This window comes from Bos grunniens, chromosome 8 (assembly GCF_055505025.1).
Source record: "Bos grunniens cultivar Pamir isolate PY7600 chromosome 8, Bosgru_T2T1.0, whole genome shotgun sequence".
Taxonomy (NCBI): domain Eukaryota; kingdom Metazoa; phylum Chordata; class Mammalia; order Artiodactyla; family Bovidae; genus Bos; species Bos grunniens.
Genome location: NC_141172.1, coordinates 10732472 through 10757604, shown reverse-complemented (window position 1 = coordinate 10757604; position 25133 = coordinate 10732472). Strand labels below are relative to the sequence as shown.

Sequence of the window (25133 nt, the reverse complement as noted above, 5' to 3'; positions counted from 1 at the left end):
AGAAATTATTTAAGCTCCCATTCTTAGTATAGCATTTCAAACAAGAAACAAACTATATTTGGCCTTTTGACCATTAAAAATGAAAGTGTTAGTCACTCAGTCTTGTCCAACTCTTCATGACCCCGAGGACTGTAGCCTACCAGGCTTCTCTGTCCATGGGCTTTCCCAGGCAAGAATACTGGAGCGGGTTGCCATTCCTTTCTCCAGGGAATCTTGCTGACCCAGGGATCAAACCCAGGTCTCCTGCATTGTGGACAGATTCTTTACCATGCTAGCCATATAAGCCTTTCTTCTTTCCATATGGAAACCAACTCTAATATAGGAGTTGGAAATTATCTTCACAGAGTACTCATAATTTTAGTTGACCTAAGTTGAGGGGCTTCTTTATAAAGAAAAAAAGCGTTCTCAATTTTCCAAATTCACAATTCAAAATTATCTCGTTCTAATAACATGTTATATACCACGGGTCTACCACTCATAGTTCAGAAAACAGATATGACAGGACTACAAGAAATTATAAAACAAAACATAAATTTTGGAGTAAGACCTGAAAAAGATGAACTAAGCACTGTCATAAAGCAATATATATCTTACTATAAAAATATAAATGGCAATTCATGTTATCTAGGTGGCAATTCATGCCATAAACTAGGTCACCCCACAAACACTCAGTACAGTCCCCTTTGAATAATTACAATTCAAAAGAAAAGAACCCATTATAAACTTGTGCCAAGCACTTAATAGGGGATTAATAAGAAACCTAATTGCATGAAACATGAATGTAAAAATGTTCAAATACAGAGGAGAGGGCTCTGCGAAAGGCAAGATTTGACTTAAAGGTATGAGGCATGAGAGTACCTGAAAGAAAATAAAAGGATCAGAATACCTCCTGAAGTTATGGAGGAGCTGGGCCCACTGTTTTTTTCCCCAGGTTATAGTCATCCATTTTCTTGCCCCCAAAGTTATTTCAAATCATTATTTGCCACTCCTTAGAATAACAAAATCACGTATTCATTAAGCCTCACTTTCTTATAAAAGATCTAAGAATATAAATGTAAGCCACACTGAGAAGCAGTTTACTGGCTATATAAAATTATAGAACACTGTAAGAGAATGGCAATTCAGTATTAAACTGATTTTTAAATGACTACAAAAGCAATTTTAATTACCATGAGTGAGAAATCATACAATGCTGTTAATAATAATGGTGATAATAATATTAATAAAAATCTCACTGTAGGATGAAATATTACTCTTTCATGCACAATACAGTCTTTTAGGACTTTTGACTTGCTCTGAGAACTTATTCATTTTTTAATTAATTTATTTTTTACTGGAGTATAGTCGATTTACAATGTTTTGTTAGTTTCGGGTGTACAGCACAGTGGTTCAATGTGTATACATTCTTTTGTATATATTCTTCTTCAGATTGTTTTCTCATGCAGGTTATTACAAGATATTGAGTATTGTTCCCTGTGCTGTACCATAGGTCCTTGTTGCTTTTCTACTTTATATGTCACAGCATGTATATGTTACTCCCATATTCCTAATTTACCCCTGTCCCTCCTTTTCCCTTTGATAGCCAAGTTTGTTTTCTATGTCTGAGTCTGTTTCTGTTTTATAAATAAGTTCATTTGAATCATTTGTTCTTTCATAAAATTCTAGGTGTCATAATACAAATCATATTTTTTAAACTCATTCACCTTGTTATCACTTATGACATCCTCATTACAAGGATGAAATGGAGAAGATTCATTCACTATACCTGTTAACCTTTCCAAACGTCAAGGCATCCCTCACACTTGGCTAATCGGGACCCACTGAGAGGGAACCCTGCATAGATCACAGGCTTCAGGAATGAAGACCATACTGAATCCCTCCTCTCTAACTTCATTTAATATTATTTGAGTATCAGGACAGATTTTCACTTTGGCTGGAGCAAACCTCACAAAGAGCTTTCTTTACAACTCTGGCAGTGTCCTTTGGTTCCTTTCTCATAACATTTCAGGAAAATACCAATGCTCTTGAAACGATGTTGAGTGCTGGGAAATCTGCTATCATAAACTATTAGGGAAGAGTATATCCAATGAGTCTCCATGTTCATTTAAATGTTGGTACATTAATTATTGGAAAATTTAACTCTGGTTTTAAGTTTTCTCATCTACAAAATGAGCATACTAATAATATCTATTTCATTGAGAATAGAATCTAAGAAGTATTAGAATAGGTTCAAAAACAGCTGAGGGAGTGATAAATTTGCCTTGGGGAATGTTGGATTGGGGGATATGGGGGGTGAATATGAAGAATGTTTGATTCTTTGTCTGGATATGGGGAATGTTTGCTTCTTTGTTTATTTCTGGGCCAGGAAACATAGGGTTTTACACAATAGAGAAGACTAAATGCAATACAGAGAGAAACACAGCCTAATACATTAATACAGAGATAGAAAGGGCATGGCGAATTCACTGTGGAAAACATAGGGTTACAGGTCGTGATGCTTGAAAATTAATGTGGGGTACAATTTTGAAGTGTTTCATAGCCTTGCTAATGAGTTTGAAATTTGTGGTTTCCATGGAACCCATAAAATATTTTCCATGAGCAGACTGATATGACCATACAGAGTTTCGTAATGACCTACACAAAAGCACCACAGTTTTAGCAGAACAATGATGGAAACACGTCATTTGGCTCTGTTGAACTAAATCAGACCATACAAAAATCAATTCCAGATAGACTCTAAATCTAAATGTAAAGAGTAAATAAAATTTTTAGAGAAAAACATAAGATGTATTTGTGACCTTGGGTAGGCAAATATTTCTTACACAGGCACAAAAGAATGCTTATTATAAGGGGAAATTTTGAAAAATCAGGCTATTAAAATGAAAAACTATTATTCACCAAAAACACTGACTCATGTCAATGTATGGAGAAAACCACTACAATATTGTAAAGTAATTAGCCTCCAATTAAAATAAATAAATAAATTTTTTAAAAAGTTATAGAAAAAAAAATCTCCAATACTTATGTCTGAAAAAGTACATATACCCAGAAAATATAAAGAACTTTGCAAGTCAATAAAATGCAGACAACTCAATAGAAAGTAGGGTAAAAACAAGCACATAAATAATACAGAAATTATACTGAGAGATACATATAATAAAAACCATGTACGTATGTTCACCAAAAGACATGTCCAAGGATGTTTATAGTATACATATCAACCAAATGTTTATCAAAAGGGTAAATTCTCATGCACACATATAATAGAATGCTACACAGCCATAAGAATAAACAACTGCATCCATGTATATAGCATGGGCACTTCTCACGAACATAACATGGAGTGTGAGAAGTGTGACACAAAGAGCACATTCTACTGGATTCCACTTCTGCAAAGCACAGAGAAGACTACCCTATGGTGTTGGAAGCCAACAAGGTAGTTATCCTTGTGGGGATTGGCAGGAGGACAGAGAGGAAGCAGGCTGAGGCTCCAAAGATGCTGGTGGTATTGTCTCTTGGTCTGCTGTTAGTTACATTTTGTGCTCACTTTAAAAAATTGAATTTAGGATTTTTGTCCTTTTCCATGTCTACTTGAATAACGATGACCAAAAAAGAAATCGGAGGAACTTCTACTTCCACCTTTATGACTAACTAAACTTTCTGAAAAAGCCTCCAATGCAAATGCTGATAGTGGATAAATTACAAAGATCATTTAGAAAAGCATAGCTGAGCTCACAAGAAAGCACTGGAAATATGCACAGAACAGATAAAAACAAGGAGGCAGCTGAAACCAGAGATGTAGTATTTTATCTCTGCTGTCTGTGCTGACCTGAAGGCATGCATTTCCTAGGAATCCAAAATTTGGTGATTAAATTATTTTCCAGGGTTATCTCTGTGTGGGACTTGACTCTTAAGGCTCCCTCCTGCTCACCTCTCCCTTTTCTTCTGTCTCTCTTTAATAGGACTTTGGGATAAAAAAAAAAATAGTTAAAACCAAACTGATGAACGTAAAGAATTCTCTGTAAGAAGCATATGTGTGACTCTCAGTTGACTGCTTTCCTCACCCAAGTTTCCTCCAAATATATCAACAATGCCCTTGCTCTTCTCGTTTTCTGGCAGTGAATGGTTTGGACTCAGTGATCTTCTGATTTATATTTAACCCATCAATTACATTCTTTCTAACTCCATTTAAGGTACCTGATGATTTTCTGTTTGAGAGACATCTTGTGTACGTCTAATTCTGAAAGATAAAAATATTAAAAAAAGAGCTCTACACTGGAACTCAGGGGAAAAAGAAGCACCAGGCATGGTTCCAGTACTCCCACTAATTCTGGCATGCTGCTGCTGCTACTGCTGCTGCTGCTAAGTCATGTCAGTTGTGTCCGACTCTGTGCGACCCCATAGGTGGCAGTCCACCAGGCTCCCCCGTCCCTGGGATTCTCCAGGCAAGAACTGGAGTAGGTTGCCATTTCCCCCTTCAATGCATGAAAGTGAAAAGTGAAAGTGAAGTTGGTTAGTGGTGTCCGACTCTTAGCAACCCCATGGACTGCAGCCTACCAGGCTCCTCCATCCATGGGATTTTCCAGGCAAGAGAACTGGAGTGAGTTGCCATTGCCTTCTCCAATTCTGGCATGACCTCAGGTTAGTTACCTGATCTGTTTCTGGCCTCAGTAACTTTATCTGTCAAATTCAATGAGTGGACTCTGATTTTCTAGACATTATGTTGGAGAAAGAGCATTAGCTTTGGAGTCAGGAACACTGAGAATCTGTGTCTGCTCTGGACCAGGTAAACAAATGAACATAATTATGCACTGAAACCCCAGGCAGCCCTTAAAGAGATGACATAAATCTGTATGCCTCATATGGAAAGAAGATGACATATTATTATGTAATAAAGAGCAGAGCAATATGAATGGTATTTTACTTACTAAATACATATTATGAATAATATATATCATATCATCATCAATAAATTCCTGCAAGGAGCTATATAAATCAAGTTTTTTCCATGGGTTTTAAAGAAGGAATTCAACCTTTCTGTGATTGAATAATTAACATGTGGATTATATGTATCATACATGTTATAAACTATAAATATAGTTAAAATTTTTTTCAATGGGCTGGCACAAAGTTGAAATTAAATAAAATTTAGTTTATTCTTCCAGAGCAAACAGTGTGCAAAGCTACTGATTTGGGGAGTTAAAAAAAAAAGCTAAGAGAAAAGGGGGAGCATGGGATGAATTGGGAGACTGAGACTGACATGTGTTAATACATACTACTGATACTGTGTATAAAATAAAGGAGGTCAGCCCTGGGATTTCTTTGGAAGGAATGATGCTGAAGCTGAAACTCCAGTACTTTGGCCACCTCATGCGAAGAGTTGACTCATTGGAAAAGACTCTGATGCTGGGAGGGATTGGGGGCAGGAGGAAAAGGGGACGACAGAGGATGAGATGGCTGGATGGCATCACTGACTCTATGGACGTCTGGGTGAACTCCGGGAGTTGGTGATGGACAGGGAGGCCTGGTGTGCTGTGATTCATGGGGTCACAAAGAGCTGGATACGACTGAGTGACCAAACTGAACTGAATTGAACTGAATGAGAACCTGCTGCATAGTTCAGAGAACTCTGCTCAGTGCTCTACTGTCACCTAGATGGGTTGGAAATCCAGAAAAGAGGGGATATATGTGTACGTATAGGTGATTCACTTTGCCATATAGTAGAAAGTAATATAACATTGTAAAGCAACTATCAGTTCAGTTCAGTCACTCAGTCATGTCTGACTCTTTGCGACCCCATAAATCACAGCACACCAGGCCTCCCCGTACATCACCAACTCCCAGAGTCTACCCAAACTCATGTACATCAAGTCAGTGATGCCATCCAGCCATCTCATCCTCTGTCGTCCCCTTCTCCTCCTGCCCCCAATCCCTCCCAGCATCAGGGTCTTTTCCAATGAGTCAATTCTTCACATGAGGTGGTCAAATATTGGAGTTTCAGCTTCAGCATCAGTCCTTCCAAAGAACACCCAGGACTGGTCTCCTTCAGAATGGACTGGTTGGATCTCCCTGCAGCCCAAGGGACTCTCAGGAGTCTTCTCCAGCACCACAGTTCAAAAGCATCAATTATTCAGCACTCAGCTTTCTTCATAGTCCAACTCTCACATCCATACATGACCACTGGAAAAACCATAGCCTTGACTAGATGGACCTTTGTTGGCAAAGTAATGTCTCTGCTTTTCAATATGCTATCTAGGTTGGTCATAACTTTCCTTCCAAGGAATAAGCGTCTTTTAATTTCATGGCTGCAGTCACCATCTGCAGTGATTTTGGAGCCCCACAAAATAAAGTTTGACATTTTTTCCACTATTTCCCCATGAAGTGATGGGACCAGATGCCATGATCTTAGTTTTCTGAATATTGAGCTTTAAGCCAACTTTTTCACTTTCCTCTTTCATTTTCATCAAGAGGCTTTTTAGTTCCTCTTCACTTTCTGCCATAAGGTTGGTGTCATCTGCATATCTGAGGTTATTGATATTTCTCCTGGCAATCTTGATTCCAGCTTGTGCTTCCTCCAGCCCAGCATTTCTCATGATGTACCCTGCATATAAGTTAAATAAGCAGGGTGACAATATACAGCCTTGACGTACTCCTTTTCCTATTTGGAACCAGTCTGTTGTTCCATGTCTAGTTCTAACTATTGCTTCCTGACCTGCATATAGGTTTCTCAAGAGGCAGGTCAGGTGGTCTGGTATTCCCATCTCTTTCAGAATTTTCCACAGTTTATTGTGATCCACACAGTCAAAGGCTTTGGGATGGTTAATAAACAAGACTAGGAGCTGACTGTGGCTCAGACCATGAACTCCTTATTGCCAAATTCAGACTTAAATTGAAGAAAGTAGGGAAAACCACTAGACCATTCAGGTATGACCTAAATCAAATACCTTATGATTATACAGTGGAAATGAGAAATAGATTTAAGGGACTAGATCTGATAGACAGAGTGTCTGATGAACTATGGACAGAGGTTCATGACATTGTACAGGAGACAGGGATCAAGACCATCCCCAAGAAAAATAAATGCAAAAAAGCAAAATGGCTGTCTGAGGAGGCCTTACAAATAGCTATGAAAAGAAGAGAATCGAAAAGCAAAGGAGAAAAGGAAAGATATAAGCATCTGAATGCAGAGTTCCAAAGAATAGCAAGGAGAGATAAGAAAGCCTTCCTCAGCGATCAATGCAAAGAAATAGAGAAAAACAAAGCAATTATACAAAAATAAAAATTAATTAAAAAAATAAAAGCCAAGAATGCAAATACTTGAAATTAGTAGATTGTCTGACAGTATTGTAGTAATGTCTCAAAAAGTCAAATGCATTTTACACTGAGACCTATTTCTTGAGGGTTGGGTGGAGCTTTGATGTGCAATCAAGCTTGATTAAGTAGAGTTTGAAAACGGACAGAGGAAAAGGGTAAAGGATTTAGCCAAATCCTTCTTTTCTTTGGAAAAGAAGACCAAGACAGATTAGGTGATGAACGGGCTAGAGACAGAGCAGGATGAAGCAGAAGGTTGTTACGGCCTCTTCTGGAGATGATAGAGACAGACAAGCAAGCATCCTGGGTGGAAGGACACAGAAGCTGCAGAAAGGAACTATGAATTCCTAACAGAGGCTCGCTAAGTGATTACAGTGATGATAGGGAAGCAACAGCATTATGTAACCTAGTGTAAGGTTTTTAATCTAATTTTAAATTCAATTTAGGGTATAAAACCTAAAATTTTATACCTGCTGGGTATAAAACCATAAGGTGTACCAGAAAGAGAAAATTCTCAAATATGAGTTCTACTGACCGCTGAGAAGCTATTTAATAGAACCCTACAGTCCATTCTGAAGGAGATCAGCCCTGGGATTTCTTTGGAAGGAATGATGCTAAAGCTGAAACTCCAGTACTTTGGCCACCTCATGTGAAGAGTTGACTCATTGGAAAAGACTCTGATGCTGGGAGGGATTGGGGGCAGGAGGAAAAGGGGATGACAGAGGATGAGATGGCTGGATGGCATCACTGACTCTATGGACGTGAGTCTGAGTGAACTCCGGGAGTTGGTGGTGGACAGGGAGGCCTGGCGTGCTGCGATTCATGGGGTCGCAAAGAGTCGGACACAATTGAGCGACTGAACTGAACTGAACTATAAAAATAGGCAGTCAATTTTTCTGACTCTGAGACTGAATCAGATAAACACCCTGTGCTCTGAGGGACAAAACTGTAAGATGAGCGTTATTTCTCTTAAACATCCCCTTTGCCAAGAGCTCACAAATAGCAGGTTGTCTTATTGAAGGACTCATGTGTCAATGATGCTGCTACTCTGTCTTTTGGCCTTTCATAAAACCAGTCATTTTAACTCTTTTAAAAGAATGGTCTTCTTTTCTCAGATATATTAGTTCTCTAATATCCATCAGATTGTCTTTAATTCCTATGATTTTTTTTTTCTTTTTCTTCAACCCTGGTTGTTGTAGAGAAATATGGAGAACCTTTTCATGATGTTCGAGTAAGGAAGGCCTTCCTTAGTATGACAGGAAACTAACTAACCACAAAAAGATGAAATATGGCAAATACAAACGGTGACAAACCCCACACCATAACTAACTGAAAAACCTTCTATCAGTCAAAAAAAAAGTTTTTTAAAACAATCATCATTTCAGGAAAATCTGAATATCTTCAGAAATGGCAAAAGTCCTTACCAAAAAAAAAGATAGACAAAGGAATGCCTCAGCAAGTGAGATTAAGAACAAGGCTGAAAATCTCAGGAACAAAGTCATCAGAATATGTGAAAATTCTCTAAGAATTTAACTGAGATTCAAATTAGGGTGGTAAATAATTTTTTAATAATGTGAGAATTAAAAGTCTGAGAGTCTACATTTTTAAGCACAGTTAAAGGGCAATTGGTTAACACTATGTATCAAAAAGATGCAAATTATTTTAATCAGAATTAAACCTTTGATATCCTCAAGTCTAACAAGGAGCAAATATGGCTGTCAGCATCAAATCTGCATGAGGAGGTAACACATTTACTGTAACCTGAAGAAGGAACAGACTGAACCAAGCAAAGACCAGTTGGTGCATAAACAGTCCATGCTCAAAAATCTCACATTTCTCTAATTTTCCAGCCTCCTTTGCAGTTCAGTTGGTGCATTATGACTGAGTTCTAGAATATGACACATGAGCATAAATGATATATGCTATTCTGAAGATTTATCTTGAAAAACCCATTCAATTTTTCATTTTCTTTATTAATTAATTTTATTTTATTTTTAAACTTTACAATATTAGTTCTGCCAAACATCAAAATGAATCTGCCACAGGTACACCTGTGCTCCCCATCCTGAACCCTCCCCCCTCCTCCCTCCCCACACCCTCCCCCGGGTCGTCCCAGCGCACCAGCCCCAAGCATCCAGCATCGTGCATCGAACTTGGACTGGTGACTCGTTCCATACGTGATACTATACATGTTTCAATGCCATTCTCCCAAATCATCCCACCCTCTCCCTCTCCCACAGAGTCCACAAGACTGATCTATACAACAGTGTCTGCTTTGCTGTCTCGTACACAGGGTTATTGTTACCATCGTTCTAAATTCCATATATATGTGTTAGTATACTGTATTGGTGTTTTTCTTTCTGGCTTACTTCACTCTGTATAATAGGTTCCAGTTTCATCCATCTCATTAGAACTGATTCAAATGTATTCTTTTTAATGGCTGAGTAATACTCCATTGTGTATATGTACCACAGCTTTCTTATCCATTCATCTGCTGATGGGCATGACGTGTTGGTGAGAAAAAAATTAAAGGAGTTTGGATCTTCGAACTCAGGGGACAGCCCCTAAGTGAAGTCACCTGATCTATATTGAGGAACCACCACCAAGAATAAACATTTATTCTGTTGAGGCATTGAGATTTCAAGACTTATTTGAAACATTATAGGATGACCTAGAACAATGCTTCTGAAATTTTGGAGGGCATAAAATTTCTCTGAAGATCTTGTTAAAACATAGATTTCTGGGTGACTTCCACAGAGATTCTGAAAAGCAAGAAAAGATATTTTGTATTTCTAAAAACCTTCTAGTTTTTGTTGATGCTGCTTGTCCAAAAAATACATTGATCTAAATATCCTCAATGGAATTCTAGGAGTAGAATTAGATAATAAAGTCAGTGTGGAAGATGTGATTTCCTGAGATAGAAAGGAGCCTCAACCTTACATGTACAAGGATCTGAAGGTAGATGAGTGTGGAAGAATTATAATAGGTAAAGATTATGAATCAAGAATGATACTGAAAGTTTGACCTAGGAACCTTGAGATCAAATGGGAAGCAAGTCAGAATTTTCAGAGCAAGCTTGTGACACTTCTAATTGACCCCTCAACATTTTAAGGTATTGATAAGGTACAAGATTTAATCACAAATAGAATACACGTGAATGCCAACATACCCATTTCCTACAGGTCTCCAGGACAAATCAAATACATTCTGAAAAACCTGAAAAACCAAACATTTTCTATCAGGTGTGAAAGTTTTAATGTGAATGGGCATTTTGTCGCAGAGTCCTTCTGTATGAACAATGCTACTCTGGTTTATGAATTATGGCTGGGAAACGAGGCAGGGGAGAGTGGCATTAGCTTGGAGTCACCAGAGACCTCATATAGGAGCAGTGATGTATTCACTGATGATGAAGATCCCAGTGGGTAGAAGATTAATACCCGAAGTACTGTTTCTCAATGCCAGGTGCTCACTAGAATCCTATGGGGAGTTTTCAAAATTACTTTGTCTGGACCACTCCTAGAGATTCTAATTCTGGGTTAAGAGCATCCAATAGGTCTTGCCATACCTTAAAAAACATTCAGTTACTTTTCATAAATATCTAAATTCGTTTAGTCATTAAAATGTTCATCCTGGTTCCTAAAATCTTAATGCTAATTTAAAGAGTCAGTGTCCTGAAGCACTTACTTGCCTCTCCTCCCCAGCACAGGTTAGGACAGAGTAGTAGCAGCTTAGAGAGGAGAGAGATTGGGCAGGCGAGAGGAGAATGTGTTTGTACTTTCACCTTTCTGTTTCTTTTTTTCCCTTTCTGCTTCTCTGGACATGACTCACTTCTGTGTGGCATGTGGGTGGGGATGGGCTCTTCAAAAAGCCTTATGAGATTATCTTTTGCTAGGGGCTGAATTGTGTCCCCCTGAAAATTCACATACTGAAGTCATAACACTCAGTACCTCAGAAAGTGACTACCTTTACAGATAGTGTCTTTAAAGAGGTGTTTAAGGTGACTTCCCTGGTGGTCCAGTGGTTAAGAGTCTGAGCTTCCAATGCCTGGGGCATGGGTTCAATTCCTGGTAGAGGGACTAAGATCCCACATGCCAAAGGGCATGGCAAAATAATAATAATAGTAATGAAGTGGTAATGAAGTTAAAACGCATGAGTTGGCCCTAATCTGATATGACTTCTGTCCTTATAAGAGGAAGAGATTAGGAGACAGACAACACAATGACCAAGGGCAAACATAAGATGACCCAACCAGAACACACCCAGCTACAAACCCAGGTGAGAGGCCTCAGAAGAAACAACATTGCCAACACCTTGATCTTAAACTTCTATTCTCTGAAACTGTGAGAAAATAAATTCCTGTTGTTGAAGCCACCCAGTCTGTGTCTTTTTCCTTATGAAACCTGAGCAAACTAATATACCTTCTGTATGGGCACTCTATCTTCTCGGGAGCAGTCCCTTTATGCCTCCTAGCCTTCACTCAATGTGGACTGTCTAGATGTGCCCTGTTGCTCAAAAATCATTGATACCTTGGGGAAAATTTAAAGATATTTACTCCTTGGAAGAAAAGCTATGACAAACCTAGACAGTATATTGAAAAGCAGAGACAATACTTTGCTGACAAAGTCCAACTAGTCAAAGCTATGGTTTTTCCAGTAGTCGCATATGGATGTGAGAGTTGGACCATAAAGAAGGCTGAACACCAAAGAACTGATGCTTTCAAACTGGGGTGTTGGCGACAACTCTAGGAACTCAAGAGTTCCTAGGACTGCAAGGAAAGCAAACCAGTCAATCCTAAAGGAAATCAACCATGAATACTCATTGGAAGGACCGATGCTGAATTTCTAATACTTTGGCTACCTGATGTGAAGAGCTGACTCATTGGAAAAGACCCTGATGCTGGGAAAAACAGAAGGCAAGAGGAGAAGGGGATGACAGAGGACAAGATGGTTGGATGGCATCACTGACTCAATGGACATGGGTTTGAGCAAGCTCCAGGAGATGATGCAGGACAGAGAAGCCTAGCATGCTGCAGTTCACGGAGTCATAAATAGTTGAACATGACTGAGCAACCGAACAACAACAATCCTGAAGAAGGGCTGATAAAATTACTCTTGACACTTCATTGTCAAAAAACTCCATTCAGCCCATAGAGAATCTGCAATCCAGAAAAAAATAAAAGAATGCACCACCACCACCACTCATCTCTGCCTCTCCTCACTCAGCATTTATTCCCTTTCCAATGATCCTGGGGAATTAAGGACTCTAGAGCAGGGGCTCAGCTATGCTAAGTCAGTGAACAGAGAGAATGGTGTCGACCTCCCCAAATTTTATGTGCTCTTCTCTAAGGGGTACCTTACCTCACTCCTGGTAAGAAAGAATCATATCTTCTTATAAATTTTCTTCTCTTTTATGAAAGAGAGTTCCTACATAGCTCGCCCTCAATTCCAAACCCTGACGTGACCTCAGGGTTCAACATGGGTGAATCTTAAAAACTATAATCTCGAGTAGGTACACAAAAGGATACATACACTATATGGTTTCATTTACATAAATATCTTAAAACAAGTAAAACAAATAGATGGAATACAGTCAAAACAGCAGTTAACTTGGAGGGATTACTGACTAGAAGAGAAAAAGATAAACGTTTTTCTTGTTCTATGCAACATTTTTATAATTTGATCTTTGTAGTAGTTGATGATTAGAAGAGGGTAAGAAGGTGATACTGGGTAACTCAATTAAAGTCTGGATCAAGATGCACCAAACTGAAGTATTAATAAAAGTGTAATAAATAAGTTGATTATAAAACTTGCTTAGAAGTTAGTTTTCCTGAGCACTCAAGAAATTGTATTAGTACTTAAAATGTCATAATAAACTATTAATTAATTTATTTAATTCAACTGATAGTTGCATTAGCACTAACAGACTCCACATAAGGAACAAGGAAGGAAGAAAGAATTGTTAGCTGTGAGATCTTCAGCAAATCACTTTTATAATATGAGTCACTTACAAATTGCAAAAGTTGTTTCTACCAGTGCTATGCTTGTCAAATGCTCATTAAGGACAGTGACCTGAGATGCTTTTGTGTAAATCAACAGCTTAATTTCTAGTCATGTTCCTGATTTTACTTAAATAAGTTATCACTTTATGTATAATAATCCTTTTTTCCCACATTTTTGTACCAATCTTAATTCATTCCCAGGCATTCTTAAAGCACTGAAAGATGAGACTGCCATATTTCTTGAATGGTCTAACCCTGTAGTGAGAAAACATTTCAATAATAGAACTAAATGTGTAGGAAGCATGAGGGATTTATAAACTTGATCATGTAAAGTAAATTTTAAAATTTGATGAAGTTCCACCACAAAATAAGTAAATAAACAAAAAATTCTACCATTAACAATATCAGAAGATCATCTGTAATTAATTTCAGAGACATAAATTAAGCAAGGAAAGGAAAAGGCAACCTCGTTCAGTATTCTTGCCTGGGAAATCACAGGGACAGAGAAGCCTGGTGGGCTATAGTCCATGGGGGTTGCAAACAGCTGGACATGAGTGAGCAACTGAACAACAACATTCAATACAACTTTCAACCCAGTAGAAAATTGGGTAAAAGTATGAGGTTAACTCATATGAGAATGAATATAAATGCTCAGTAAGACTATAAAATTCTCAACATTCTTAATCATTAAAGAATGCAATAGCTACTTTTGCAACTTTTAAGTCTGGTGAAAGCTTAATAAAATCATAAAATTCAGTATCAGAGGGCATGTAAACTGGTATTTTTTTTAAAGAGAAATTTTTATATACCTGCAAGGTCAGTTTTCATTCCAATCCCAAAGAAAGGCAATGCCAAAGAATGCTCAAACTACCGCACAATTGCACTCATCTCACACGCTAATAAAGTAATGTTCAAAATTCTCCAAGCCAGGCTTCAGCAATATGTGAACCGTGAACTTCCTGATGTTCAAGCTGGTTTTAGAAAAAGCAGAGGAACCAGAGATCAAATTGCCAACATTTGTTGGATCATGGAAAAAGCAAGAGAGTTCCAGAAAAGCATCTATTTCTGCTTTATTGACTATGCCAAAGCCTTTAACTGTGTGGATCACAAGAAACTGTGGAAAATTCTGAAAGAAATGGGAATACCAGACCACCTGATCTGCCTCTTGAGAAATTTGTAGGCAGGTCAGGAAGCAACAGTAAGAACTGGACATGGAACAACAGACTGGTTCCAAATAGGAAAAGGAATATGTCAAGGCTGTATATTGTCACCCTGTTTATTTAACTTATATGCAGAGTACATCATGAGAAATGCTGGACTGGAAGAAACACAAGCTGGATTCAAGATTGCCGGGAGAAATGTCAATAACCTCAGAAATGCAGATGACACCACCCTTATGGCAGAAAGTGAAGAGGAACTAAAAAGCCTCTTGATGAAAGTGAAAGTGGAGATTGAAAAAGTAGGCTTAAAGCTCAACATTCAGAAAACAAAGATCATGGCATCTGGTCCCATCACTTCATGGCAAATAGATGGGGAAACAGTGGAAACAGTGTCAGACTTTATTTTTCTGGGCTCCAAAATCACTGCAGATGGTGACTGCAGCCATGAAATTAAAAGACGCTTACTCCTTGGAAGGAAAGTTATGACCAACCTAGATAGCATATTCAAAAGCAGAGACATTACTTTGCCAACAAAGGTCCGTCTAGTCAAGGCTATGGTTTTTCCAGTGGTCATGTATGGATGTGAGAGTTGGACTGTAAAGAAGGCTGAGCGCTGAAGAATTGATGCATTTGAACTGTAGTGTTGGAGAAGACTCTTGAGAGTCCCATGGACTGCAAGGAGATCCAACCAGTCCATTCTGAAGGAGATCAGCCCTGGGATTTCTTTGGAAGGAATGATACTAAAGCTGAAACTCCAGTACCTTGGCCGCCTCATGCGAAGAATTGACTCATTGGAAAAGACTCTGATGCTGGGAGGGATTGGGGGCAGGAGGAGAAGGGGATGACAGAGGATGAGATGGCTGGATGGCATCACTGACTCGATGAACGTGAGTCTGAGTGAACTCCGGGAGTTGGTGATGGACAGGAGGCCTGGCGTGCTGCAATTCATGGGGTCGCAAACAGTCAGACACAACTGAGCGACTGATCTGATCTGAAAAACTTTTGCTTGCTTTCAATCATCGATTTCAATTTTAAGTGCTTTCTGGGTTTCAGAATTACAGATAAGATACCTTAGACCTATGTTAGAAAAACATCTGGAAACTAAACAAATGTTCATAAAATAATTATCTTAAATTATGATCCATTTTAACATGTATACTAAGCACTACTTTTAAAAAATAAGATAATCAGTGTTTATAAATGCCCAAGATATACAATAAAATAAAACCAACAAGTTTTAGGGTTAAAGCAGTATTCATTTTATTTTTTCATATGGTAGGATTTCTGGTAATATTTCTTCTACCTTTAGAGGAATAATTGGAATTCAAGACCTAAAGTCTACTGAGAGGACACATACAGATTTGATATGTTTTCCAGAGTCTTTTCCTGGAGTCTTAACTCCTTCTCGCAATACATATCATCTATTCTACCTAAAGGCAATAAAACATTAGAATGGATCAAGATGAACTGGAATGACCAGAGATGAGTGACAGCAGGGACAATGAGGGATCCAGGACACATCTCCATGAAGGCAGAAAGAGTCAGGTGCGAAGAATAAATGTAAACTTAGTTACATCTGAAAACTGAATTTTCATGTGTTTTTTTGGTTAAGTTTACATTGATTTTTTTTAATTACATGGACTATATTTTTTTGCTTATTTGTATATCTAGTAATTTTGGATTGGATGCCTAATTTAGTGAATTTTACTTTGTTGGGTGCTAGATACTTTTTTTATTCCTATAAATACTCTTGAGCTTTATTCTGAAATGTGGTTGTCACTTGAAAGACAGTTTATTTGGGGTCTTGCTTTTAAGACTTGTTAAATGAGACTAGAGCAGTTCTCAGACTAGGGTTAATTACTCCCATTGATGACAAAGATCCATCTGTTCCTGTATTGAGTGCCCCCTGAGTATATTCAGTTCAGTTCAATTCAGTCACTCAGTCATGTCCGACTCTTTGTGACCCCATGAATTTCAGCACGCCACGCCTCCCTGTCCATCACCAATTCCCAGAGTTCACTCAAACTCACATCCATTGAGTCAGTGATGCCATCCAACCATTTCATCCTCTGTTGTCCCCTTCTCCTCCTGCCCCCAATCCCTCCCAGCATCAGAGCCTTTTCCAATGAGTCAACTCTTTGCATGAGGTGGCCAAAGTACTGGAGCTTCACCTTTAGCATCATTCCTTCCAAAGAACACCCAGGACTGGTCTCCTTTAGAGTGGACTGGTTGGATCTCCCTGGAGTCCAAGGGACTCTCAAGAGTCTTCTCCAACACTACAGTTCAAAAGTATCAATTCTTTGGTGCTCAGCTTTCTTCACAGTCCAACTCTCACATCCATACATGACCACTGGAAAAACCATAGCCTTGACTAGATGGACCTTTGTTGACAAAGTAATGTGTCTGCTTTTGAATATGCTATCTAGGTTGGTCATAACTTTCCTTCCAAGGAGTAAGCGTCTTTTAATTTCATGGCTGCAGTCACCATCTGCAGTGATTTTGGAGCCCCCAAAAAATAAAGTCTGACACTGTTTCTACTGTTTCCCCATCTATTTGCCATGAAGTGATGGGACCAGATGCCATGATCTTAGTTTTCTGAATGTTGAGCTTTAAGCCAACTTTTTCACTTTCCTCTTTCACTTTCATCAACAGGCTTTTTAGTTCCTCTTCGCTTTCTGCCATAAAGGTGGTGTCATCTGCATATCTGAGGTTATTGATATTTCTCCTGGCAGTCTTGATTCCAGCTTGTGCTTCTTCCAGCCCAGCGTTTCTCATGATGTACTCTGCATAGACGTTAAATAAGCAGGATGACAATACACAACCTTGACATACTCCTTTTCCTATTTGGAACCAGTCTGTTGTTCCATGTCCAGTTCTCACTGTTGCTTCCTGGCGTGCATATAGGTTTTTCAAGAGGCAGGTTAGGTGGTCTGGTATTCCCATCTCTTTCAGAATTTTCCACAGTTTATTATGATCCACACAGTCAAAAGCTTTGGCATAGTCAAAGTAACTGTGATTTTTGCATGGTTGAAATTTGTCATTTGTTATTAGAATACATTCTAAATAAATGTTGTTATATCATTTTAATGCACATTTCTCACTTTATGATTTTGCTAATAATTTATTACTTGCTGTGTATTTTATATTTATTTTAGACTAGGGAAATTACGTTAGACAAGAAGCAAATTCAAGCGACTTTCTAATTTGAGTTCAAGATGAGTCATAAAGCAGTGCAGACAATTCACAACATCAACAATACATTGGACCCAGGAATGGCTAGTGAACGTACAGTGCAGTGGTGATTCAAGAAGTTTTGCAAAGGAGACAAAAACCTTGAAGACAAGGAGCATAATGGTCGGCCATCAGAACTGACAACAACCGAGAGCAACCATCAAAGCCGATCCTCCTACAACTACAGAAGAGGTTGCCAAAAAACTCAGTGTTGACCATTCTACAGCAGTTCAGCAATTAAAGCAAATTGGAAAGATGAAAAACCTTGATAAGTGGGTGCCTCATGAGTCGACTGGAAATTTAAAAAAAATTGTTTTGAAGCGTTGTCTTCTCTTAATTTGTGCAATAAGGAAGAGCCATTTCTTGATCAGACTATGATGTGTGATGAAAAATGGATTTTATACAACAACCAAGCATGACCAGCTCAGTGATTTGACTGAGAAGAAGCTCCAAAGCATTTGCCAAAACCAAATTTGCACCAAAAAAGGGTCATGGTCACTGTTTGGTGATTTGATCCACTACAGCTTTCTGAATCCCAGTGAAACAATTACATCTGAGAAGTATGCTCAGCAAATCAACGAGATGAGCTGGAAGCTGCAATGCCCGCAGCCAGCATTCATCAACGGAAAGGGCCCGATTACTCTCTCCAACAGTGCCCGACCACACAGCGCATAACCAAGGCATCAAAAGTTTAACAAACCGGGCTTCAAAAGTTTGCTTCATCTGCCATATTCACCTGACCTCTCATCAACCGACTACCACTTGTTCAAGCATCTCAACAATTTTTTGCAGAGAAAACATTTCCACAACCAGCAAGAGGCAGAAAATGCTTTCCAAGAGTTCATTGAATCCTAAAACACAGACTTTTATACTACTATCTGTGAAAAACAAAGGTGAAATACTTTTTCGTAAATACAAAAGCTGAAAAGACTCATCAGCAAAGACTCTCACAAAAGAAATGAAGAGCATCAGAAAGGGCAACTACAAATACAAATATATAAAAAGTTTCTCATTTTAAAAAGCTAATTAAAATATAACTGTTTTAAAAAAAATTAACAATGTAACATGACATTTTAACCTATATAAATGTAATGAATCTACAACAGCAGGAAGATTGGGAGGAGAGAAGTGGAAGTTTACTATCGCAGAGTTCCATGACTACATGTAGAGTGTCATAATATCAGCTGCAAATAGATGCATATAGTTTACAAGTATGTAAACAATAAACCTTAAAGCAGTCACATAGAAAATAGAGCTGTAGATAATAAGCCAAAAAAGGAGATAAAGTCATTAAAGTATTTGATTCATGTGGCTCAGCTGGTAAAGAATCTGCCTGCAATGCGGGAGACCTGCCTGGGTTGGGAAGATCCCCTGGAGAAGGGAAAGGCTACCCACTCCAGTATTCTGGCCTGGAGAATTCCATGGACTCTATAGTCTATGGGGTCGCAAAAAGCTGGACACGATTGAGCGACTTTCACTTTCACTTTTTCACTTTCAAAGAAGGCAGAAAATATGAAGGATGAAAATAAGAAGAGCTGGAGCAAATAAAAACTAGCTATAGCACAGATTTAAAGCAAATCGTGTTAGTAGTTACATTAAATTTGGCCTAAATACCCCAATTAAAAAATAGAGGTTGTCAGATTAATTAAAAAGTAGGGTGCAAATATATGCAACCTACAGGAAAAGAACTTTAAATACAAGGTTCAAATGCATTAAATAATAAAAATGTATACCATCCTCACACTAATGGAGAGAAATATGGAATGGATATATTAACATCAAAAAACATATTTCAGAGTAATAAATATTATCAAGGACTTTTTAAAAGGTAATGGCACCCCACTCCAGTACTCTTGCCTGGAAAATCCCATGGACGGAGGAGCCTGGTAGGCTGCAGTCCATGGGGTCACTAAGAGTCGGACAAGACTGAGTGACTTCACTTTCACTTTTTACTTTCATGCATTGGAGAAGGAAATGGCAACCCACTCCAGTGTTCTTGCCTGGAGAATCCCAGGGACAGGGGAGCCTGGTGGGCTGCCGTCTATGGGGTCGCACAGAGTCGGACACGACTGAAGTGACTTAGCAGCAGCAATTTTATAATGTAAGTTGGTAATTTTATTAAGAGAACATAGCAATACTATTTATGTACTCAATAACTGAACCTCAAAATACACAACAGAATTCCCCAGGGAAACAGCAAATCCACAATTATAATTAGAGATTTGTACCACTAATTAGCAGAAAAATAGATACAAGATCAGTAAAGGCAGAAATTTAAATAATACAACTAGTCAACATGATCCAACTATTATTTACACAACATTAGGTACACAAGAAACCTGTAACAATTTAGACTATATTTTGGACCATAAAACAAGTTTCAACAAATCTTTGAAGAATCTACCTGCAATGTGGGAGACCTGGGTTCGATCCCTGGATTGGGAACATCCCCTGGAGAAAGGAAAGGCTACCCACTCCAGTATTCTGTCCTGGAGAATTCCACGGACTATACAGTCCATGGGGTCGCAGAGAGTCAGACACAACTGAGTGATTTGCACTTTCCACTTCCACTTTTAAAGGATGTAAGCCACACACAATATGTCCTAGAACCACAAAAGGAGCTAAATTAGAAGTAAATAACAGGAAAATCCCTCAATATTTTGAAACTAACACATTTATAAATAAGCCATAGGTCAAGAATAAGTCAAAAAGGATTTTTAAAATAACTTTGAATTAAATAAAGATATTTTAAATATCAAATTTTATACAATGCTTTAAAGTAGTATTTAAGAGGAAATTTATAGCACTGAACCCCATTAATTAAAAAAGAACAAAGTTCTCAAGTTAATGGTCTTAGCCTCTACCTTAAGAAAGTAGGATAACATGGGAAAACTGCAAAGTAATTAGAAGAAAAGAAATGTTAAACATTTAAGACATAAATGAATTAAACAGAAAATATAAAACAACAAAGAATCAATAAAATGGAAAAAAAGCAACAAACTATTATTAATAAATACTACACAAATGAATCTCAAAATAATAATGCTGACTAAAAGAAAGTGGGAAATAAAGGACTAACTTTATGGTTACATTTATATACAATTATGGAAAATGAAAACAATCCATAGTGACAGAAAGCAGGTCAGTGGCTGCTTGGGAGTGGGAGAAGGGAGAGAAAGGAGAGAGAAAGGGATTACAGAGAGGCCTAAGGAAACCTCATGGTGATGGTTTCACGGTCATACACGTATGTTACAAGGCATCAGATGATGGCTTCACCATGGGCTGTTTATTGTATATCAGTTATTTCTCAATAAAGCTGTTACCAATACACACAGCTACACTGAAAATCAAATGCCAGATGACATGTGTCCAAGGTTATTGTTCATAAGGAATAAAAGCAATAAATTCAATGCAACCGAAGTGTCTAGAAAAAGGGATTTGTTAAATTATGCTCCTCCAGCTCTGAGGACAGAAACAGGTATCTTTATGCATGACTGTGATGCAATCTCCATGACTGATTATTAAGAATACACACAAACACAGGTAGATCCACATGTCTCAAAACACAATATAAAGAAATTCAGAGCAGTATATATTTTATGTCTCTGCTTTTGGTATTGAAAAAAAAGGGTTGACACATATACACTGCTATGTATAAAACAGATAACTAGTGAGAACATACTGTGTAGTTCAGGAAACTCTACTTGATGCTCTGTGGTGACCTAAATGGGAAGAAAATTCAAAGGAGTGTATATACGTACATGTACAGCTGAGTCACTTTACTGTACAGCAGGACCTAACACAACATTGTAAAGTAACTCTAATCCAATAACAATCGAGTTAAAACATTGCTATACCTGGAAAGTATACATTATAAAGTAAAAAAGTAACAGCAAGGTGACTGGTGTTTGGAAGACGGGAGAGTGAGAGCAATTTTTTTTCTTATACAGTTGACCCCTGAAGGATATTTCAGTAGTAAATGTTACATTGCTACACAATTGGAGGTTAATTAAATTGGTGAATGTGAAACCACGAATAAGGAAGACTCACATATACACAGGGCCCCATAAATTATAAAGCATAATCGAATGCGCAGAGGGTGAGGGTCCCTAACCCACACTGTTCAAAGGTCATCCAATCTTTGATCATCTTGATCAAGAAATATGTAAATCTCTTATCTATTTAAGCATAATTTTTAAGAGCCCTAGCAGTAAAGTATCATACTATTGAAAAGTTAGTCAAGTTGTAAAATCAGATAGCTTGTACTAACTCTGTGACTTGGGTAACTTAAACTCAGTTTTCTTAAAAAGATACCACAGAAAATGATAGTATCTTTAAAAGAAAATTGTTAGTTGCTCAGTCATATCTGACTCTTTGCGACCCCCTGGACTGTAGCCTGCCAGGCTCCTCTGTCCATTGGATTCTCCGGACAAGAATACTGGAGTGGGTTGCCATTTCCTTCTCCAGGGGAATCTTCCCAACCCAGGGATCGAATCTGCATCTCCTGCATTGCAGACAGATTCTTGACTCTGAGCCACCTCAGAAACCCGAATAAATAAGCGCTTGGAACAGTACCTGTCACCATAGTAAACAAGCAATATTTTTATTAAAATATAGTTGAAGTACAATATTATGTTAGTTTTTGGAGTACTACATGATGATTTGATACTTGCATAAATTATGAAATGATCACCAGCATAGTGTAGCAACCATTCGCCACCATACAAAGTTATTACAATATTACTGACCATATTCTTCATGCTATGTATTAATCCCCATGACTTATTTAATATATAAGTCGAGGTTTCTATTTCTTGGTCCCTTTTACCTATTTTACCCATTCTCCCACCCATTTTTTCTGACAACCACCTATTCGTTCTCTACATCGATGAGTCTGATTTCATTTGAGTTTGTTTTGTTTCTTAGTTTTCACATATAAATGATTTCATGCAGTCTTTTTCTGTGTCTGGCTTATTTCACTAAGCATAGCACCCTCTAGATCCACCCATATTGTCTCAGATGACAATATTTCATTTGTGTTCTTTATGGCTGAATAATATTCACTGTTTATGTATACCACATCTTCTTTATCCATTCATCTATCAGTGGACACTTAGGTTGCTTCCATATCTTAGCTGTTGATAACATTGCAGCAGTGAACATAGGATTGCATATATCTTTTTGAATTAGTGCTTCATTTTATTCAGGTTTACATTCAGAAGTAGAAATGCTGAATATTATGGTAGTTTTATTTTTAATTTTTTGAGGAACCTCCATACTGTTTTTTACGATGGTTGTACCAATTTACAACCACACCAGGAGTCCACAAGGATTTCTTTTCCTCCACATCCTCAGCAATATTTGTTAATTTTTGTCATTTTGATGGTAACCATTCTGGCAGGCATGAGGTGGTGTCCCAAAATGGGTTTTTTCTTTATGAAAGAAGATGTTTATGCAATAAAAGTTTCACAGGAAAAAGGCAATACATTACAAATACAGATTTTATAGTCATAATTTGTTAAAGCACATCTGATTTAAAAAGAGAGGCAATTTATCATAATTTTATTCTACTATATAGTTTTACTCTTTAACACTGCTTTTAGTTGTTTATTTTATTAAACTATAATTTAGTTAAAATATTAGTTTTAGGTGTACAACAGAGTGATTCAGTATTTTTATACATTACAAAACGATCACCATGTAAAGTCTAGCTATCATCTGTCACCAAATTTATTAATAATATTATTGAAAATATTCCTCTGTTGTACATTCCATCCCTGTGACTTACCTGTTTTATAACTGCAAGTATGTACCCTTTAATCTCCCTCAGCTAATTCAGTCATCCCCACACAACCCTCCCCTCTAGCAAACACCAGTTTGCACTCTGCATCTACACATCAATTTTTGTATTTTCATGTCTGTTCATTTGTTTTACTTTGTAGATTCCATATACAATTGAAACTGTAGGGTATTTGTCTTGCTCTGTCTGACTTCACTTAGTTAGCATAGTAAATAGCCTCTGGTCAATCTACATGATTGCAAATGGCAAGATTGTATTCTTTTTATGGCTAAGTAATATTCCATGATGTGTGTGCTTGTGTGTATGTATGTATTACATCTTTATCCATACATCTATCTGTTCCCATTTAGATTGCTTATCTTGGCTATTGTAAATAATGGTGCAATGAACATAGGGTTGCATGTCTCTTTTTCTAATTAATGTTTTTATTTTCTTCAGAAATGGAATTTCTGAATCTTATGATAGCTCCATTTTTAAGTTTTTGAGGAACCTCCAAACTATTTTCCAGAGTGGCTTCAAAAATTTACATTCCCACCAACAGTACACAAGCGTTCCCTTTGCTCTACACCCTTGTGTTGAATCTATATATTGCCTAGGATAGTGTAGTCAGTTTAACAATATTAAGCCTTTTAATCCATAAGCACAATGTATCTTTCCATTTGTTTGTGTCATCTTTAGTTTCTTTCATTATTGTCTTATAGATTTCTGAGTACAGGTCTTTAACCTTTTTGGTTGGGTTTATTCCTAAGTATTTTATTCTTTTTAAAACAATTGTATATTGGATTGTCTTCCTTATTTGTCTTTCTGATAGTTTGTTGTCAATTTATAAAAGTGCAACAGATTTCTGTATTAATTGTATATCCCCCAACTTTACTGAATTTATTATTTTCACAGTTTTTGATGCTAGCTTTAGGATTTTCTATGTATAATATTCTGTCATATGCAAACAGTGAGATCTATCTCCCTTTCCAATTTGAATTCTTTTCATTTTTCTTGTCTGATTCCAGTTTTTTTCAATACTGTGTTGAATGGAAGTGGCAAGAGTAGGCATCTATGTCTTATTCCTGATCTTAGAAGAAATGCTTCTAGATTTTCACTATTGAGAACACTGTTGACTGTGAGTTTGTCACATATGATCTATATTATGTGGATATATATTCTCTTTATGCTCATTTTGTTGAGAGCTTTTTTTGTAATCATAAGTGGATAATGAATTTTGTCACAGTTTATTCTGCATTTATTGAGATGATCAGATGATTTTTATTCTTTATTTTTGAATGTGGTAGATCATGTTGATTAATTTGAAGATATCAAATCCTTCATCTCAAAAATAAATCATCAAATCATATTTATCTTTGGGGTAAATCACACTTCATCATGTGGTATGATCCTTTTAATATATTGTTGAATTTAGTTTGGTAATGTATTTTTGAAGAGCTTTGCATCTATGTTCATAAGTGAAATTGGCCTGTAATTTTCTTTCAGATGGTGACTTTGTCTAGCTTTGGTGTCAAGGTGATGCCAGCCCAGTAAGATGACTGAAAATGTTTATTCTTCTTCAAGTTTTTAGAATATTTTGAGAAATATTTGGGCTAACTCTTCCTTAAATATTTGGTAGAATTTACCTGCAAAG

General features: G+C 37.4%; 1 long non-coding RNA gene across 2 annotated transcripts in view; it reads right to left on the bottom strand.

Moving 5' to 3' along the window:
- LOC147366666 (uncharacterized) overlaps positions 1-25133 on the bottom strand; it is a 251660-nt gene that overhangs the window by 109046 nt on the left and 117481 nt on the right. Inside the window, exon 2 of one of the 2 annotated variants that reach the window (XR_015168879.1) lies at positions 20105-20303. The exons of the other annotated variant lie outside the window; for it this stretch is intronic. This is a non-coding gene — a long non-coding RNA (uncharacterized LOC147366666). The remainder of the gene's footprint in view (positions 1-20104; positions 20304-25133) is intronic. 2 annotated transcript variants of the gene reach the window in all.